Below are 19,736 nucleotides of genomic sequence, written 5' to 3'. Positions count from 1 at the left end.
GACATTCCCTAATTGAACAATCATTTTCACAGAATGCACAGCAGATGTAAAGCAGATATATCCGTTGGCAGTTTCTCACTGTAGATATTCACAGCAGATACTGTTTTTGGCTGCATTGTATGGGTAACAGAGGAAATTTTTAAGTAAACAAAAATGAATCTTTATTTGACCTTGACCTCACTGAGCACCATCTGCTTTTAACATACTCATAAAACACCAGAAAGACTTCAAGTCCCTGGTAAGACTAATTTTCAGCTGCAATATGACTATCTGATATTCCAGAGGGAAACATTTTTAAATTTCATTACATTCGTTTTGACAATTACTTTATTTAGAAGAATGTATGCAGCTGCATTTTAGCAGTAAAATAAATTCTCTAAATTATGACGGATTCTGACTTCTTCAACAGAAGAAAACAGTTTGAAAAAGTAGATAAAAAACAGAGCTAAATTTAAATCAAATGCCTAAAGGTAAATGCTGGTTTAATACATATGTAAAAATGTGAGATGTTCTAGGGGATTATAATATTTGAATGTCTTCGTCTGTCGCTAATACTAAATGTCATTGTCACTTCTATGCTTTGATACTGGAGTCATGAAAACAGTTCAACTTCATAAAAGATTATTCTATAACTGCTAAAAATAGTATTGTGCAAAGTGGTTGTTAAAGTGTTTATCTAAAGTGCATCCCAAATTTACTGTACAACTTATATAGGTGGACTACAGTCATATTAAAGGACAGTATAAAGTGTTTGTGAAATTGTCTCATTGGGTTTATTTTTTTATATTAAATAACTGTTTTTGCTAATTGAAACCACAATCCATTAAAATAGAATGATTTTGCAGAGAGCAGAGCAGATACTATTATCTTATCACTCTACATGAACACAACAGCTTCATTATCTTTTCTTTGTCTGAGATACTTGCAAATGAACATTTTTGTACCTATCCATCCGACCCTCACTGGGAGTGTAATTTCTGCTGCTAAATCTCGTTTATGTAGCTTTTCTGTACCCATTACTGTAGTGTTGTCAGTGTAGTTGGCACTAGCAACTATTTCAGTTGACAGAATAAAGGTAAAGGGGCTATTTGTAAAAATGTAATGCATTCCAGCAGTAAAAATTAATCATTGGGAGCACAATTAAAAGGGAGAAACTTTTACTGCAAACTATCCCTTTAACATTAGCACATTTATATAGAAACAGCATCAGCAAACTTTTCTGTGAGCTCCAAAAATGGACTGCAAAACCACCCCACGTTTTTTTATGTTTCTTTGAAACATTTGTTTTGTGTACAGATTTTTGCAACTCAATCATTATAGGGATAGAAAACACCACAAATGTTATTGTTTAGAAAGATAGATAATCCCTTTATTTATTATTTCCCAGTTTTGCATAACCAACACTGTTATATTAATATACATTTTACTTCTGTAATTACCTTGTATCTAAGCTTCTGCAGACAGCCTCCTTATCTCAGATCTTTTGACAGAATTAGCATATGAGCCTACCTAGGTTTAGCTTTCAACAAAGAATTCCAAGAGAACAAAGCAAATTTTATAATAAAAGTAAAATATAAATGGCCAGATTACGAGTTTTGCGTTAGAGGCTATTCGGTGCTAACAAGCTGTTTTCTCTCACCGCTCACTTACCTGCAGCGCTGGTATTACAGGTTTTTACAAACCCAGCGTTAAAAGGCAAGAAGTGAGCGTTGAGCAAAATTGTGCTCCTTACCGCACTCCAATAACAGCGCTGCTTAAGTCAGAGGTGAGCTGGTTGTACGTGCTCGTGCACGATTTCCTCATAGGAATTAACACGGAGAGCCGGCTGATAAAAAGTCTAACACCTGCAAAACAGCAGCGTAACACTCAGTAACGCAGCCAAATTGATTCCTATAGGGAAACACATTTTATGTTTACACTCTAACATGAACCCTGAGTCTAAATACCCCTAATCTTACACTTATTAACCCCTAATCTGCCGCCCCCGACATCGCCGACACCTACATTATACTTATTAACCCCTAATCTGCCGCTCCAGACATCACCGCCACCTATATTATACTTATTAACCCCTAATCTGCTGCCCCCAACATCGCCGACACCTACATTATTTTTATTAACCCCTAATCTGCCGCCCCTGATATCGTCGCCAACTAAATTATACTTAATAACACCTAATCTACCGCTCCAGACATTGCCGCCACAATAATAAACATATTAACCCCTAAACCGCCGTACTCCCACCTCGCAAACAATAGTTAAATACTATTAACCCCTAATCTGCCGTCCCTAACATCGCCGCCACCTACCTACATTTATTAACCCCTAATCTGCTGCCCCCAATGTCGCCGCCACTATACTAAATGTATTAACCCCTAAACCTAAGTCTAACCCTAACACCCCCTAACTTAAATATAATTACAATAAATCTAAATAAAAATTAATATTATTACCTAAATAATTCATATTTAAAACTAAATACTTACCTATAAAATAAACCCTAAGCTAGCTACAATATAACTAATAGTTACATTGTATCTAGCTTAGGGTTTATTTTTATTTTACAGGCAAGTTTGTATTTATTTTAACGAGGTAGAATAGTTATTAAATAGTTATTAACTATTTAAAGGGACACTCAGGTTTTATTAAATGTTCATGATTCAGATACAGCATGTAATTTTAAACAACTTTCCAATTTACTTCCATTAGAAAAAATGTACACAGTGTTTTGTATTTACACTTTTTTGAGTCACCAGCTCTTACTGAGCATGTGCAAGAACTCAGACTATACATATATGCATTTGTGATTGGCTGATTGCTATCACATGGTATAGGGGGAGTGGAAATATACATAACTTTGAAATGTGTTAGAAAATAATTTACTACTCATTTGAAATTCAGAGTAAATGCTATTGTATTGTCTTGTTATTTTGCATTTGTTGATTATGCAAAACTACTGTGTTTACTGGTCCTTTAATAACTACCTAGCTAAAATAAATACAAATTGACCTGTAAAATAAAACCTAACCTAAGTTACAATAACACCTAACACTACACTACAATTAAAGAAATTAACTAAATTAAAAACAATTAAATACATTAAATTAAATTAGCTAAATCACAAAAAAACACTAAATTACAGAAAATAATAAACAAATTACAAGATATTTAAACTAATTACACCTAATCTAATAGCCCTATCAAAATAAAAAAGCCCCCCCAAAATAAAAAAAAACCCTAGCCTAAACTAAACTACCGATAGCCCTTAAAAGGGCCTTTTGCGGGGCATGGTCTCAAAGAAATCAGTTCTTTTACCTGTAAAAAAAAATACAAACACCCCCCCCCCCAACAGTAAAACCCACCACCCACACAGCCAACCCCCCAAATAAAATACTAACTGAAGAAACCTAAGCTCCCCATTGCCCTGAAAAGGGCATTTTTTATGGGCATTGCCCTTAAAAGGTCAGTTAGCTCTCTTGTGGCCCAAAGCCCTAACCTAAAAATAAAACCCACCCAATACACCCTTAAAAAAACCTAACACTAACCCCCTGAAGATCGACTTACTGTTCTGAAGACCGGACATCCATCCTCAAGGAAGCGGCAGAAGTCTTCATCCAACCGGGCCGGAGTCCTCAACAAAGCCAGGAGAAGCCTTCATCCAAGCCGGGTGAAGTGGTCCTCCAGACGGGCAGAAGTCTTCATCCAGACGGCATCTTCTATCTTCATCCATCCGACGCGGACCGGCTCCATCTTCAAGACATCCGACGCAGAGCATCCTCCTTATCCGGAGTCTTCTTACTGAATGACGGTTCCTTTAAGTGATGTCATCCAAGATGGTGTTCCTTAGATTCCGATTGGCTGATAGAATTCTATAAGCCAATCGGAATTAAGGTAGAAAAAATCCTATTGGCTGATGCAATCAGCCAATATGATTGAAGTTCAATCCTATTGGCTGATCCAATCAGCCAATAGAATTGAGCTTGCATTCTATTGGCTGTTCCAATCAGCCAATAGAATGTGAGCTTTAGGGGTTAATACATTTAGAATACTTGCGGCGACGTTGGGGGCGGCAGATTAGGGGTTAATAAGTATAATGTAGGTGGCTGCGATGTTAGGGACGGCAGATTAGGGGTTAATAATATTTAACTAGTGTTTGCGAGGCAGGAGTTTAGGGGTTAATATGTTTATTCTAGTGGCGGCAATGTCCAGAGCGGCAGATTAGGGGTTAAAAAATTTGTTTTAGTGTTTGCGATGTGGGAGGGCCTCGGTTTAGGGGTTAATAGGTAGTTTATGGGTGTTAGTGTACTTTTTAGCACTTTAGTTAAGAGTTTTATGTTACGGCGTTGTACCATAAAACTCTTAACTACTGACTTTAAAATGCGTTACGGATCTTGGAGGTAGAGGGTGTACCGCTCACTTTTTGGCCTCTCAGGACAGACTCGTAATACCGGCGCTATGGAAGTCCCATAGAAAAAAGACTTTATGAAGTTTACGTAAGTCGTTTTGCGATAAGGCCCCTAAACCTGCAAGACTCGTAATAGCAGTGGTAGTGAAAAAGCAGCGTTAGGACCTGTAACGCTGCTTTTTTACCCTAACCCACAACTCCTAATCTAGCCGAAAGTTTTTTAAAATGACATGCCCTATCTGAATCATGAAAGTTTAATTTGGACTTTACTATCCTCATTGCAATCAGTAACTGTGTTACTCCATCTGCATCATACCTGGCCTCTTTGTGAGCTCTCATCAAGCAAAAAATGCCTCACAGTGTAAAGAATGTGTGTGGATTTTCTTTTACAAATATGGAAACCACAGTATCTCTGTACAAGGTTCTGCAACTGCATGTTCACTCTTGTGGAATAAACAAGGGCAAAGGAAAACTCACAGACACAAAGTAGTCCCCTCTTGCTTTTAGTGGCTGCTGGTTGATTACAAATAGCCAGAAAGGGTTACTATTAAAATTGGGGGCATTGCCACAGTCTTTGCTTTGGGGCACGGTGAGCGCTAGTTATGCCCCAGCTGATGTATATAAAAAACAGCCCTGGAAGACCCACGAGAAAGGAAATATGTGCACTTACTATAAAGACAATGACATACCCTGTATAATTCCTGTCTCATTTAAAAATATATATAGAGGAATTGAATGAAGAATGGAATATATATATATATATATATATATATATATTTACAGTATCCCACAAAAGTGAGTACACCGCTCACATTTTTAAAAATATTTTATTATTTCTTTTCATGTGACAACACTGAAGAAATTACACTGTTCTACAAAGTAAAGTAGTGAGTGTACCGCTTGTATAACAGTGTACATTTGCTGTCCCCTCAAAATAATTCAACACACAGCGATCAAAGCGATCAATGTCTAAACCATTGGCAACAAAAGTGAGTACACCTATAAGTGGAAATGTCCAAATTGGCCCAATCAGCCATTTTCCCTCCCTGGTGTCATGTGACTCATTAGTGTTATAAGGTCTCAGGTGTGAATGGGGGGCAGGTTTGTTAAATTTGGTGTTATCGCTCTCACACTCTCTCATACTGGTCACTGGAAGTTCAACATGGCACCTCATGTCAAAGAACTCTCTGAGGATCGGAAAAAAAGAATTGCTGCTCTACATAAAGATGGCCTGTCTATAGGAAGATTCCCAAGACCCTGAAACTGAGCTGCAGCATGCTGGGCAAGACCATACAGCGGTTTCACAGGACATGTTCCACTCAGAACAGGCCTCGCCATGGTAGACCAAAGAAGTTGAGTGCACGTGATCTGCGTCATATCCAGAGGTTGTCTTTTGGAAATAGACGTATAAGTGCTGCCAGCATTGCTGCAGAGGTTGAAGGGGTGGAGGGTCAGCCTGTCAGTGCTCCGACTATACACTGCACACTGCATCTAATTGGTCTGCATGGCTGTCGTCCCAGAAGGAAGCTTCTTCTAAAGATGATGTACAAGAAAGCCCGAAAACAGTTTACTGAAGACAAGCAGACTAAGGACATGGATTACTGGAACCATGCCTTGTGGTCTGATGAGACCAAGATAAACACATTTGGTTCAGATGGTGTCAAGCGTGTGTGGTGGCAACCATGTGAGGAATACAAAGACAAGTGTGTCTTGCCTACGGTCAAGCATGGTGGTGAGGGTGTCATGGTCTGGGCCTGCATGAGTGCTGCCAGCACTGGGGAGCTACAGTACATTGAGGGAACCATGAATGCCAACATGAACTGTGGTGGTTGTCATGATACCCTCCCTTTGGAGACTAGGCCGCAGGGCAGTATTCCAACATGATAACAACCCCAAACACACCTCCAAGACAACCACCGCCTTTAAGCTGAAGGTAAAGATGATGGCCTGGCCAAGCATGTCTCCAGACCTAAACCCAAATGAACATCTGTGGGGTATCCTCAAACAGAAGGTGGGGGAGTGCAAGGTCTCTAACATCTGTGAAGCTCTGGTGAACTCCATGGGTTTAGACAGTGCTGGAAAATAATGGTGGCCACACAAAATATTGACACTTTGGGCCCAATTTGGACATTTCCACTTAGGGGTGTACTCACTTTTGTTGCCAACGGTTTAGACATTAATGGCTGTGTGTTGAGTTATTTTGAGGGTACAGCAAATTTACACTGTTATACAGGCTGGCAGCACTCATACGTCTATTTCACAAAGACAATCTCTGGATATGATGCTGAGCACATGCACTTAACTTCTTTGGTCGACCATGGCAAGGCCTGTTCTGAGTGGAACCTGTCCTGTGAAACCGCTGTATAGTCTTGCCCACCGTGCTGCAGCTCAGTTTCATGGTCTTGGCAATCTTCTTATAGACTAGGCCATCTTTATGTAGAGCAACAATTCTTTTTTCAGATCCTCAGAGAGTTCTTTGCCATGAGGTGCCATGTTGAACTTCCAGTGACCAGTATGAGAGAGTGTAAGAGCAATAACACCAAATTTAACACACCTGCTCCCCATTCACACCTGAGACCTTATAACACTAACGAGTCACATGACACTGGGGAGGGAAAATGGCTAAGTGGGCCCAATTTGGACTTAGGAGTGTTGCCAATGGTTTAGACATTAATGGCTGTGTGTTGAGTTATTTTGATGGAACAGCAAATTTACACTGTTATACAGGCTGTACACTCTCTACTTTACATTGAGCAAAGTGTCATTTCTTCAGTGTTGTCACATGAAAAGAAATAATAAAATATTTACAAAAATGTGAGGGGTGTACTCACTTTTGTGGTATATACATATATATATATATATATATATATATATATATATATATATATATATATATATATATAAAGAGCACTCGGATATATCACTATATGGAGTCAATTGTACTGCAGAGAGTTAGTGTTATTGCAGTTATTCAATAGTAATAACACTTGGCTTTAGCTCTGTATATTGAATTTTTAAACAAAATAGAATAATATTTTTCTCCACAGTGTTAAATGGACATATAATACTTATATGCTAAATCCCTTGAAAGTGAGGCAGCATAACTGTAAAAAGCTGACAAGAAAATATTACCTGAGTATCTCTATGTAAAAAAGGAAGATATTTTACCTAAAAATTTCTTCAGCTCACCAGAGTAAGTGCTGTGTAAACAGTTACACCTCAGCTGCTGTCCAGCTGCAAGTTGAAAAAAATGCCAATCAGCATCAGCAGTGCTAAGGTAATGCTTTGCCTTTGCTGTGATTTCATGAGATTTCATATAACTTATTTAAACTAAAAAGAAAAAAAAACATGACTGCACATGACAGATGCACACTCCCTAGAAAGTCCTGGGACTAGCACCCAAAATGGTTGCATGAAGTCTCTTTACAGTGGTCTGTGAATACTTAGGAAATTTGAGGTAAAATATCTTCCTTTTTTATATAGAGATGTTCAGGTGACATTTCCTAGTCATCTTTTTACAGCTATGCTGCATAACTTTCAAGAACTTCAACATTTGGGTATAATGTCCCTTTAATGGAGAAAGATGATTTTATATGCAAAACATTAAAATAATGGAAAAATAGTTACAGTTGGTAAACAATTAACCACTTTCCTGCAATCAAACTATATGGACTTGTTGAGCTCAGGAGCTGGCAGCTAATCAATGGCTGCACATACAGTATCTCACAAAAGTGAGTACACCCCTCACATTTTTGTAAATATTTAATTATATCTAATTATGGGACAACAAATGAACAAATGACACTTTGCTACAATGTAAAGTAGTGAGTGTACAGCCTGTATAACAGTGTAAATTTGCTGTCCCCTCAAAATAACTCAACACACAGCCATTAATAATTATACTGTTGGCAACAAAAGTGAGTACACCCCTAAGTGGAAATGTCCAAATTGGGCCCAATTAGCCATTTTCCCTCCCTGGTGTCATGTGACTCGTTAGTGTTACAAGGTCTCAGGTGTGAATGGGGAGCAGGTGTGATAAATTTGGTGTTATCACTCTCACACTCTCTCATACTGGTCACTGAAAGTTCAACATGGCACCTCATGGCAAAGAACTCTCTGAGGATCTGAAAAAAAAGAATTGCTGCTCTACATAAAGATGGCCTAGTCTATAAGAAGATTGCCAAGACCCTGAAACTGAGCTGCAGCACGGTGGGCAAGACCATACAGCGGTTTCACAGGACATGTTCCACTCAAAACAGGCCTCACCATGGTCGAGCAAAGAAGTTGAGTGCACGTGCTCAGTTTCATAACCAGAAGTTGTCTTTGGGAAATAGACGTATAAGTGCTGCCAGCATTGCTGCAGATGTTGAAGGGGTGAGGGGTCAGCCTGTCAATGCTCTGACCATACGCCGCACACTGCATCAAATTGGTCTGCATGACTGTCGTCCCAGAAGGAAGCCTCTTCTAAAGATGATGCGCAAGAAAGCCGCAAACAGTTTGCTGAAGACAAGCAGACTATGGACATGGATAACTGGAACCATGTTGTGTGGTCTGATGAGACCAAAATAAACTTATTTGGTTCAGATGGTATCAATCGTGTGTGGCGGCAACCAGGTAAGGAGTACAAAGACAAGTGTGTCTTGCCTACAGTCAAGCATGGTAATGGGATTGTCATGGTCTGGGCCTGCATGAGTGCTGCCGGCACTGGTGTGCTACAGTTCATTGAGGGAACCATGAATGCCAACATGTACAGTGACATACTGAAGCAGAGCATGATCCCCTCCCTTCAGACACTGGGCCACAGGGCAGTATTCCAACATGATAATCACCCCAAACACACCTCCAAGATGACCACTGCCTTACTAAAGAAGCTGAGGGTAAAGGTGATGGACTGGCCAAGCATGTCTCCAGACCTAAACCCTATTATGCATCTGTGGGTCATCCTCAAATGGAAGGTGGGGGAGCGCAAGGTCTCTAACATCCACCAGCTCTGTGATGTCATCATGGAGGAGTAGACGCGGACTCCAGTGGCAACCTGTGGAGCTCTGGTGAACTCCATGCCCAAGAGGGTTAAGGCAGTGCTGGAAAAAATATGGTGGCCACAAAAAATATTGACACTTTGGGCCCAATTTGAACATTCCCACATAGGGGTGTACTCACTTTTGTTGCCAATGTTTTAGACAGTTATACAGGCTGTACACTCAATGCTTTACATTGTCGCAAAGTGTCATTTCTTCAGTGTTGTCACATGAAACGATATAATAATATATTTACAAAAATGTGAGGGGTGTACTCACTTTTGTGAGATACTGTATATACCTTTTGTAATTAGCTAACCACTTATGTGTTTTAAAAAAGATGACACTGTAATATTTTTTTAGTGACACTATTACTATACTGTAACTGTTTAAGACAAATGCCCTATTGTTGAATGTGTAATTGTATAACACTTTGCTTCTTGTGACCTTTTTTTCATACATTATTATTATTATCGGTTATTTGTAGAGCGCCAACAGATTCCACAGCGCTTTAAACAAAGGGGGAGTACAACAAAACCATTATAGGGTAGAGGGCCCTGCCAAGAGTTGCACTGTTGTAGTCAGCTCTTAAGAAGGTGATCTACAAACAGCTGGACTTTTAGGCTTACATGCTAAGAGGGTTCAGGGGATTGCAGTGGAGGACAGGAACTGGTATTAGGAAAAGTTAGTGTAGGTTGTATGCATCCCTGAACAGTAGAGTCTTTAGGGAGCACTTGAAGCTTTTAAAACTAGAAGAGAGTCTTGTGGAGCGAGGCAGAGAGTTCCACAAGATGGGAGCCAGTCTGGAGAAGTCCTGTAAACGGGAGTGTGATGAGGTGACAAGAGAGGAGAGTAGGAGGTCATGAGCAGAGCGAAGGGGACGGGAGGGAGAGTATCTGGAGACAAGGTCTGAGATGTAGGGGGGAGCAGTGCAGTTGAGGGCTTTGTATGTAAGAGTGAGAGTTTTGTGTTTGATCCTAGAGGCAAGAGGAAGCCAGTGAAGGGATTGGCATAGAGGCGCAGCAGATGAAGAGCGATGTGTAAGGAAGATGAGTCTGGCAGAGGCATTCATTATGGATTGTAAAGGAGCTAGGCGGCAGGTGGGTAGACCAGAGAGGACAGAGTTGCAGTAATCAAGGCGGGAAAGAATGAGAGAGTGGATTAAAATCTTAGTTGTGTCTTGTGTAAGGAAGTGTCTAATTTTAGAGATGTTTTTAAGGTGGAAGCGGCAGGCTTTAGCCAAGGACTGAATGTGAGGAGTGAAGGAAAAATCTGAGTCAAATGTGACCCCGAGACATTGGGCATGTGGGGTAGGGGTAATGATGGAGTTGTCGACAGTTATAGAGATATTGGGGGTTAGGGTTAGGGAAGTATGTTGTTAGGGATGTAGAATGTATGTTGTATTCCTACATTCATACAGCAAAATTACAAGTTTTGCGGTACAGCTATACCACTAAATAATTGGCCATTGCGCAAGGAATATGAAGGTCTCCAGTATTACAAGTTGCGGCGGTACAACGATACCGCTAGCGTTTTAGCCTTTATGCAATACTCCATTAGGCACTCAAAAAATGGCTTTTGAATGCAGGATTTTCATTGAACCCGTATTACAGGTTGTGCTGTCCGGCTACTATGCTAGCATTACAGCTTATACCGCCACAATCCATTCCGCTATCTGAGACCAGTTGTTATGGATTTTGTAAAACAAAAATGTTTCACAAAACTTATAACAAAAATGTTACAAAGTATACTAACACCCATAAACTACACTATTAACCCCTAAACCGCCATCCCCTCACATCGCAAAAACTATATTAAACTTATTAACCTCTAATCCAACGCGCCCACTCACGTAGCCAACACTTAATAAAAATATTAACCCCTAAACGGCCGACCTCCCACATCGCCAACACTAAATAAAGCTATTAACCCCTGAACTGCCGGCCCCCACATCAGTACTACTGAAATAAATCTATTATCCTTTCACATCGATAATACTAAACTAAAACTATTAAACCCTTATCCGCCGGCCACCCACATTGCAAAACACTAAATTAAACTATTAACCCCTAAACCTAATACCCCCCTAACTTTAAATTAAAATTACAATAAAACTACCTTAAAATAAATGACCTGTGAAATTAAAATTGTAAAATTAAGCTATAAATTAACATAATTTTACTATTTAAAATAATGAAATAAAATAAAAATAAAAAAAACCTAAATAACAATATTAAAAAATCGCTACAAAAAACCCCCTAACATTACAAAAAAAATAAACACTAAATTACGAAAATGAAAAATAATCTTAATAAGTTTAACGCACCATAACACACAACACAAGAAGGTTTTTCAGTAACTTGTAATGGCAGCGTTATGTAGAGTGCAATACCACTGATTTTTTAGCGTTATTTATGCACCCGGTTTAGCGTACAACTTGTAATCTTGGTGATGTCTTTTGTCATCTTTGAGTGTAAGGTGTGATGTGTCTACCTATTTTTGTGTAATCTGTGAACCTGACATGATGTTCCTTTCTTTTTTCTTTAATGTTTAGTGTACATGGGCGGCTTGTCTGTTTTAATTATGTGTTTAGGAGGTTATATTTTTCCCCCAGGTCTTCTGAGGATGAATGGATTATGGGTATCTATGTTATATTTAATTATCGTGACTGCCTCTGTCATAGCTTTTCATTGCATATCCTCCCATTCCTTGATTGTTATTTGTTGTGTTTTTTTGTTTTTTTAATTATGGATCATGACTATTTTATTACTACACCGTTGCAATTATAATATCCATTTTTAACACATTTTTAACACATCTAATGGTTCTTTTGTGGTTGCTGACTTTGGCCCAAATGTTTTTTCGTTTTATGTTTGTTTTATATTTTAAAATAGCTTTAATTAGCTCAATATTTTGTTTATGTGACTTTGTGTTCTCTGATTCTTTCCTTAATTTTCGGTGATTTTTTGCATTGTGTTAATTTGTGTGTCCTCTTCCTGCCATAGTGACACCCTACAAGGTCTATATTGTTTTTATCTTTGTTTCCCTCCATCTGTAACTTTGCTATTTTTGTGTGTGTAGAGCTTCTTGCCCTCTTCCCTACAGCTACTGTGTCCCTTGTCCTCCCCCTTTGACCCCCCCACTTCCACTCCCAGCGCTACTTTCCCTCAGACTTTTCTGCCTTCCTCCAGAGTCATTTCACTTTCTCTTTTCCTCCAACTCTCCTGGTCTGCCACTCTCTTTCTTACAGCATTGCTCTACATCTAAAATGGGGGCTGTGCATTGTATTTTACATAGTGTCCAAAAATGTTGTAATATGTCCCATTTTCTGAGTTGTGTGATTGGCTTTGAAGTCAATAAGTAAGTGATGTAATGTGAATAGGGCACCAATTAGCAGTTTTGGATTTTATTGTTTGTGGCTCTGTTTTAATTCTTTTTTGTGTATTGGTTCTGTTGTTTCTGGGTCAGCATCCATTTAGTAAAAGAAAAAAATGGTGAAGATAAAGCGCTCAAAGCTAAAACCTATGATTTATACATAAATGTTAATAATATTGAATAATATGAAGGGGATATACCTGTTTATTAAATGAAATGGTGTATCAGTGTGTAACCATAAAATATGTAAGCATACAATATCTATAAACAATAAAATATCACATAAATCTACAATCTATAAGGTTGGCCAACCTAAAAGGTACCTATACACATCATGATTCTTTAATGTGCTTTGGGATGGAACTATAGTGTCAGAAAATTGTTGCTGAACTTGAGACCGTAGTAGGTAATAGTGGTCTGACAAAATCCTTTTATATTGTGCCACAAAGTCTCCTTTTCAATAATTCAGTCCATTTTGGTTCCAAAATATAATATTTATCATTGTAGGTATCCAGAAAGGAAAGATTTTTGTACTTTCAATGTGTACCTCATAAAAGTCAGAATAAAAGTTTAAAGCACCTACTTTAAGCCTTATTTGATCCGCATAGACCAATTCTGGATCTGGTAATGGTACTTCTTAGTTCACCACTGCGGCGCGTAATCTCCTTACCGTGGGTCATTTTCAAACACATCTAACTGGCTCTCCAGCTCTACGTATGCTCTGTAGGTTTTGCGAATTAGACAGTGTCTAAACTACGCATTTCGATGTGTATAGGTACCTTTTAGGCTGTTCAATCTATATTGTTTATAGATATTTTATGTTTACATATTTTATGCTTACACACTGATACACAATTTAATTTAATAAACAGGTATATTCCCTTCATATTATTCAAAATGATTAATTTTTATGTATTTAGATCTCTCCATCTAATAGGTTTTAGCTTTGAACGCTTTATCTTCACCATATTTTTCTTTTTCTGATTGATTAGTTGTTAGAGGATATAGTATACTTATTTGTAGCGCAAGTACACACCTTTTTTTCACTGTGCTCTATCTGTTCCTATCCTCATTGGTTTAGTACTGCAGCAGCAATGGAGACCAGTAGTCACTTGATGGATAACACCAATAGGGAACATGTAAAAAGCATTTCTAAAAGCAATACTAAAGATAACATCTTTGAGTTAAAGGGACAATCAACACCAGCATGTTTGTTGTTTTATAATATAGATAATCCCTTAATTACCCATTCCCCAGTTTTGCATAAACAACACAGTTATAATAATACACTTTTTGCCTCTGTAATTACCTTGTATCTAAGCCTCTGCAGACTGCTCCTTTATTTCAGCTCTTTTAAAAGACTTGCATTTTAGCTAATCAGCGCTCACTCCACGGTAAATTCACGTGCATGAGCTCAATGTTATCTATATGAAACACATGAACTAACGTCCTCTAGTGGAGAAAAACTTTAAAAATGCATTTAGATTAGAGGCAGCCTTCAAGGTCTAAGAAATTAGCATATGAACCTCCTAGCTTTAGCTTTCAACTAAGAATACCAAGAGAACAAAGCAAAATTCGTGATAAAAGTAAATTGGAAAGTTGTTTAAAATAACATGCTCTTTTTCAATCATGAAAGGGCTTTTTTGGACTTGACTGTCCCTTTAAGCTCGCTGATTTATGATAATATACATAACATATTTGAAGAGTGAAAACTGCAAATTGAACCAAATAATAACGAAAAATAAAAAATGTTGGAATACTTAAACCGCTTAGAAAATAAACTCATTTTAGAAATGAGGCACAAAACTGAGTGCATTTTTATAAACAAATATCTTTCTGTAAAGAGAGTAATATGGGGTCTTAGAATAAAAAAGGACTGTTCTTTTAAAATAGAGGAAAAGGAATTTAAAAGGAAATGGAGGGAAATTTTAGAAGAAACCTTATTTAAACTTATGAGTTTAATAAAATAATATAGAGAGGACCAGCTAATATCCCTAGGAAATTAAATTAATGAATTAGAACAGAAACTATTCAATTTTAAATAACATACACCTAGATTACGAGTTGTGCATTTGTGTTTTAACACTGAAAAAATGGTAATTTCAGCGTTAAAACCAGACTGCAGCCATTACAAGTCTTGTCAGTATAACTATACCGCAAGCCTTTTAGCTTGTAATGCAACGTCAGTCCGACTCCCAAACACGTAAAAATTACGTTTTTTCATGGGCTTCCATAGCGCTGCCATTACGAGTTTTGCGGTGAGGCTAAAAAGCTTGCGTTGCAGCCTATACCGACAAGATCCATTTCTCAATCTAAAAGCAGTAGTTATGAGTTTTACGCTACAAATCTGTAAAATAAAACTCATAACTAAACTGTTACAAAGTACACTTAACACCCATAAACTACCTATTAACCCCTAAACCAAGGCCTTCCCACATCACAAACAATATTTAAATATTATTAACCCCTAATCGGCCACCCGCCCACATCGCCCCCACTATACTTAAGTTATTAAGACCTACACCGCCGGCACTATAATAAACCTCTTTTACCTGTAAAAAAAAATACAAAGACCCCCCAACAGTAAAACCCACCATCCAACCAACCCCCCAAAATAAAAAAACCTAACTCTTAAAAAAAAACTAAGTTACCCATTGCCTTGAAAAGGGCATTTGTATGGGCATTGCCCTTAAAAGGGCATTTAGCTCTTTTACAAGCCCAAATCCTAAACTAAAAAAAAAACACTAAAAAAAACTCTTAAAAACCTATCACTAACCCCCGAAGATCCACTTACAGTTTTTGAAGTCCCGCTTGAATGATCTTCATCCAGGCAGAGAAGTCCTCATCCAGGTGGTGAGAAGTCTTCATCCAGACGGCCTCTTCTATCTTCATCCAGACATGCATCTTCTATCTTCATCCCGGTGGCACAGAGCGGGTCCATCCTAAAGACATCCGGTACAGAGCATCCTCTTCATACGGTCGTCGCAGTACACTGAATCTTCAATGCAAGGGATGCGATTCAAGATGGCATTCCTTGCATTCCTATTGGCTGATTTGATTTTGGAAATTCAAATCAGCCAATAGAATGAGAGCTACTGAAATCCTATTGGCTGTTCAAATCAGCCAATAGGATGAGAGCTACTGAAATTCTATTGACTGATTTGAACAGAAGTGGATCTTCGGTAGCGGCGTTGCTACAGGGGGGCCAGGGGGGCAAACGCCCCCCTATACATTTTTCTTTGCCCCCCTGTGGCCCCCCACCAGCGCCAGCACTTGCATAATCCTAGCTAGGTGCCCCAGCAGGGAGGCGCAATCATGCAGCATAAACTGATATTTATTTTATTAAAATATTAATTTTACTGTTTTGGGTGACGCAGCACCGCTCCAATACCCCATGCTGGCTGCTGCTATATATTCTAGCCTCCTCTACTTCAGTTCCAGCCAGGTCATGTTCCTACACAGTACAAGATACATGACCGGAGAGGAAGAGGGAGGAGTCAGACTCAGCACCAGTGTGCAGAACAGAGGAGCTACAGAGCGCAGGAAGGAAGAGCACCAGCAGGAAGTGACACTAGCAGCAAAGATGAAGATTTAGGGTAAATGTAAGTCGCAGGGTTAATTTATACTGTTTACGGTCACACACAGCCTGCAATGAGGTCAGCCAGCATGGCTGCCCCCTTAACACCAAAGCCGTTATTTGAACTTCCTGCACAGGTTGGTTTGCCTCAGTAATAAATTAGGAGCTGCAGAGACACTGGCAGCTGACCTTTACACACACTGCTCTGAGAACTTAACCCTATACATCTATTAATCTGTGTGCACAGCAAATAGTGTTAAGTTCTCAGAGAAGTGAGGGTTTAAAGTGTAGTACTTTTTTGCTTTGTTTATGTGATCTGTGTGTACAGGCAAATGCAGGGCAAACAACATTTATTTTAAAATCTTTGAAATTTGTTTCTCTAGCAGATGTTCCTTTCTCTAGCACCAGAATTCACCTTCAACCTTCTCCCCTTACCCTAAATCACAGCCTTCACCATTTTGTTCTCCTTAAGGTGGAATAGTAAAGTTGCTTCTCAGTTCTTGTATGTGTATATGTGTTTTTTTTCCAGTTACTCAGCTTTCCAAAAGGATATAGTGCATCAAATGTGCATTAAAAGAAATTGAGAAAAATCGAACAGATGGGGAGATAAGTGGACAATTGATTATTAGAATAAATGTTATCTTTTTAACTATGTAAAGTCTTTGTTTTAAAATGTCTTCAGTATAGTTTTCTATGCACACTTTATTCTTAATTGTCTTCAGCAGAAAAGGTTAGATAACTAAAGCTTATTTATAATGTCTGCGTGTGTAACTGTGTACGTATATGTGTGTGTACTGTTGTAATTGTTTTATCATGTGTGTGTGTGTTTGTATGTATGTGTGTATTTATGTATATATTTGTGTGTATGTATGTTTGTGTGTGTGCGTCTGTGTGTATGTATTTGTGTGTGTCTGTGTGTATGTATGTGTGTATTTATGTATGTTTGTGTGTGTAGGTATGTATATGTGTTTGTATGTGTCTGTGTGTATGTATTTGTGTGTATGTATGCTTGTGTGTGTAGGTATGTATATGTGTCTGTGTGTGTGTGTATGTATGTATGTATGTCTATCTTCTATATATGTCCATGCATACTATGTAATAAAGGAAGACTGTTGTATTTTTAATACTTGCGTTCCTTTTCCATTTATATCTATGTTTTATCTTCTTATGAAAAAAATATAGACTGTTGTAATTGTTTTGTTGTCATCTTTGTGTGTATGTGTGTGTATATGTACGTATGTGTGTATGTATGCGGGTGTGTGTGTATGTATTTGTGTGTTTATCTGTGTGTGTATTTGTGTGTGTATTTGTGTGTGTGTGTATATCCGTCTGTGTGAGTGTATGTATTTGTGTGTGTCTATGTATGTATTTGTGTGTGTTTTTTCAGTGGTATGATTAAGTGGTGAAAATTATCAGTGCCCCCCCAGTTTTGACTGTGGTATCTTATGTGCCCCCCCATATATTGTTCCTAGAGTCGCCACTGATCTTCAGGGGTTAGTGATAGGTTTTTTTAAAGGTTTTTTTGGGTGGATTTTTTTTTAGTTTAGGGTTTGGGCTTGTAAAAGAGCTAAATGCCCTTTTAAGGACAATGCCCATACAAATTCCCTTTTCAGGGCAATGGGTAGCTTAGTTTTTTTTAGATAGTTTTTTATTTTTTATTTTGTGGGTTTGGGGGGGTGGGGGTTTGTAATGTTAGTGGGGGTTTGTAATTTTTTTCAGGTTAAAGAGCTGTTTAACTTAGGGCAATGCCCTACAAAAGGCCCTTTTAAGGGCTATTGGTAGTTTATTCTAGATTAGGTTTTTTATTTTGGGGTATTTTTTTAAATGGGTATTAGAATAGGAATAATGTTTATTATTTTTGATAATTTGTTTGTTATTTTGTGTAAGGGATTTTTTTTTATTTGGGGTGGGTTTTTATTTTTAGATTAGGGCTTGGGCATTTAGCTCTTTTTCCGCCCAAACGCTAATCTAAAAATACAACCCACCTAATAAACCCTTAAAAAAAGCCTACCACTAACCCCCGAAGATCCACTTACAGTTTTTGAAGACCCGGCATCCATCCTCAATGAAGCTGGCAGAAATCCTCAACGAAGCGGCAGAAGTCTTCATCCAGACGGCATATTCTATCTTCATCCAATCCTGCGTGGAGCGGGTCCATCTTCAAGATGCCGGCACGGAGAATACTTTTGTGTTGAAGTCTTCTTGCAGAATGAAGGTTCCTTTAAATGACGTCATCGAAGATGGTGTCCCTTGAATTCCGATTGGCTGATAGAATTCTATCAGCCAATCGGAATTAAAGGTGAAACAATCCTATTGGCTGATTTAAAGGGCCGCCACTATACTAAAGTTATTAACCCCTAAACCTAAGCCTAGCTCTATTGGAACAGCCAATTGAATGCAAGCTCAATCCTATTGGCTGATCGGATCAGCCAATAGAATTGAAGCTCAATCCTATTGACTGATTGCATCAGCCAATATGATTTTTTCACTTTTAATTCTGATTGGCTGATAGAATTCTATTAAAAGTTAAAAAGTGAAATAATCATATTGGCTGATGCTTCAATTGATGATCCGATCAGCCAATAGGATTGAGCTTGCATTCAATTGGCTGTTCCAATAGAGCTAGGCTTAGGTTTAGGGGTTAATAACTTTAGTATAGTGGCGGCCCTTTAAATCAGCCAATAGGATTGTTTCACCTTTAATTCCGATTGGCTGATAGAATTCTATCAGCCAATCGGAATTCAAGGGACGCCATCTTGGATGACGTCATTTAAAGGAGAATTCATTGTTCAAGAAGACGTCGATTGAAAAGGATGCTCTGCGCCGGATGTCTTGTAGATGGACCCGCTCCACACTGGATGGATGAAGATAGAAGATGTTGTCTGGATGAAGACTTCTGCCCGGTTGGATGAAGACTTCTGCCGCTTCATTGAGGACTTCTGCCGGCTTCGTTGAGGATGGATGTCGGGTCTTCAAAAACTGTAAGTGGATCTTCGGTGGTTAGTTTTGGGTTTTTTTAGGGTTTATTGGGTGGGTTTTATTTTTAGCTTAGGGTTTGGGCGGAAAAAAAGAGCTAAATGCCCTGGATTAGGTTTTTTAAGTTAGGATTTTATTTGGGGGGTTTGTTTGTGTGGGTGGTGGGTTTTACTGTTGGGGGGTGTTTGTATTTTTTTACAGGTAAAAGAGCTGATTTATTTGGGGCAATGCCCCGCAAAAGGCCCTTTTAAGGGCTATTGGCAGTTTATTTTCGGCTATGGTTTTATTTTATTTTGGGGGGGCTTTTTTATTTTAGGGCTAGGCTATTAGATTAGGTGTAATTAGTTAAAATATTTGATAATTTATTTTTTATTTTGTGTAATTT

Source organism: Bombina bombina, chromosome 3 (genome assembly GCF_027579735.1).
Source record: "Bombina bombina isolate aBomBom1 chromosome 3, aBomBom1.pri, whole genome shotgun sequence".
Lineage (NCBI taxonomy): Eukaryota > Metazoa > Chordata > Amphibia > Anura > Bombinatoridae > Bombina > Bombina bombina.
The sequence above is the reverse complement of the archived record's forward strand: the minus strand, read 5'-3'. Positions refer to the sequence as shown.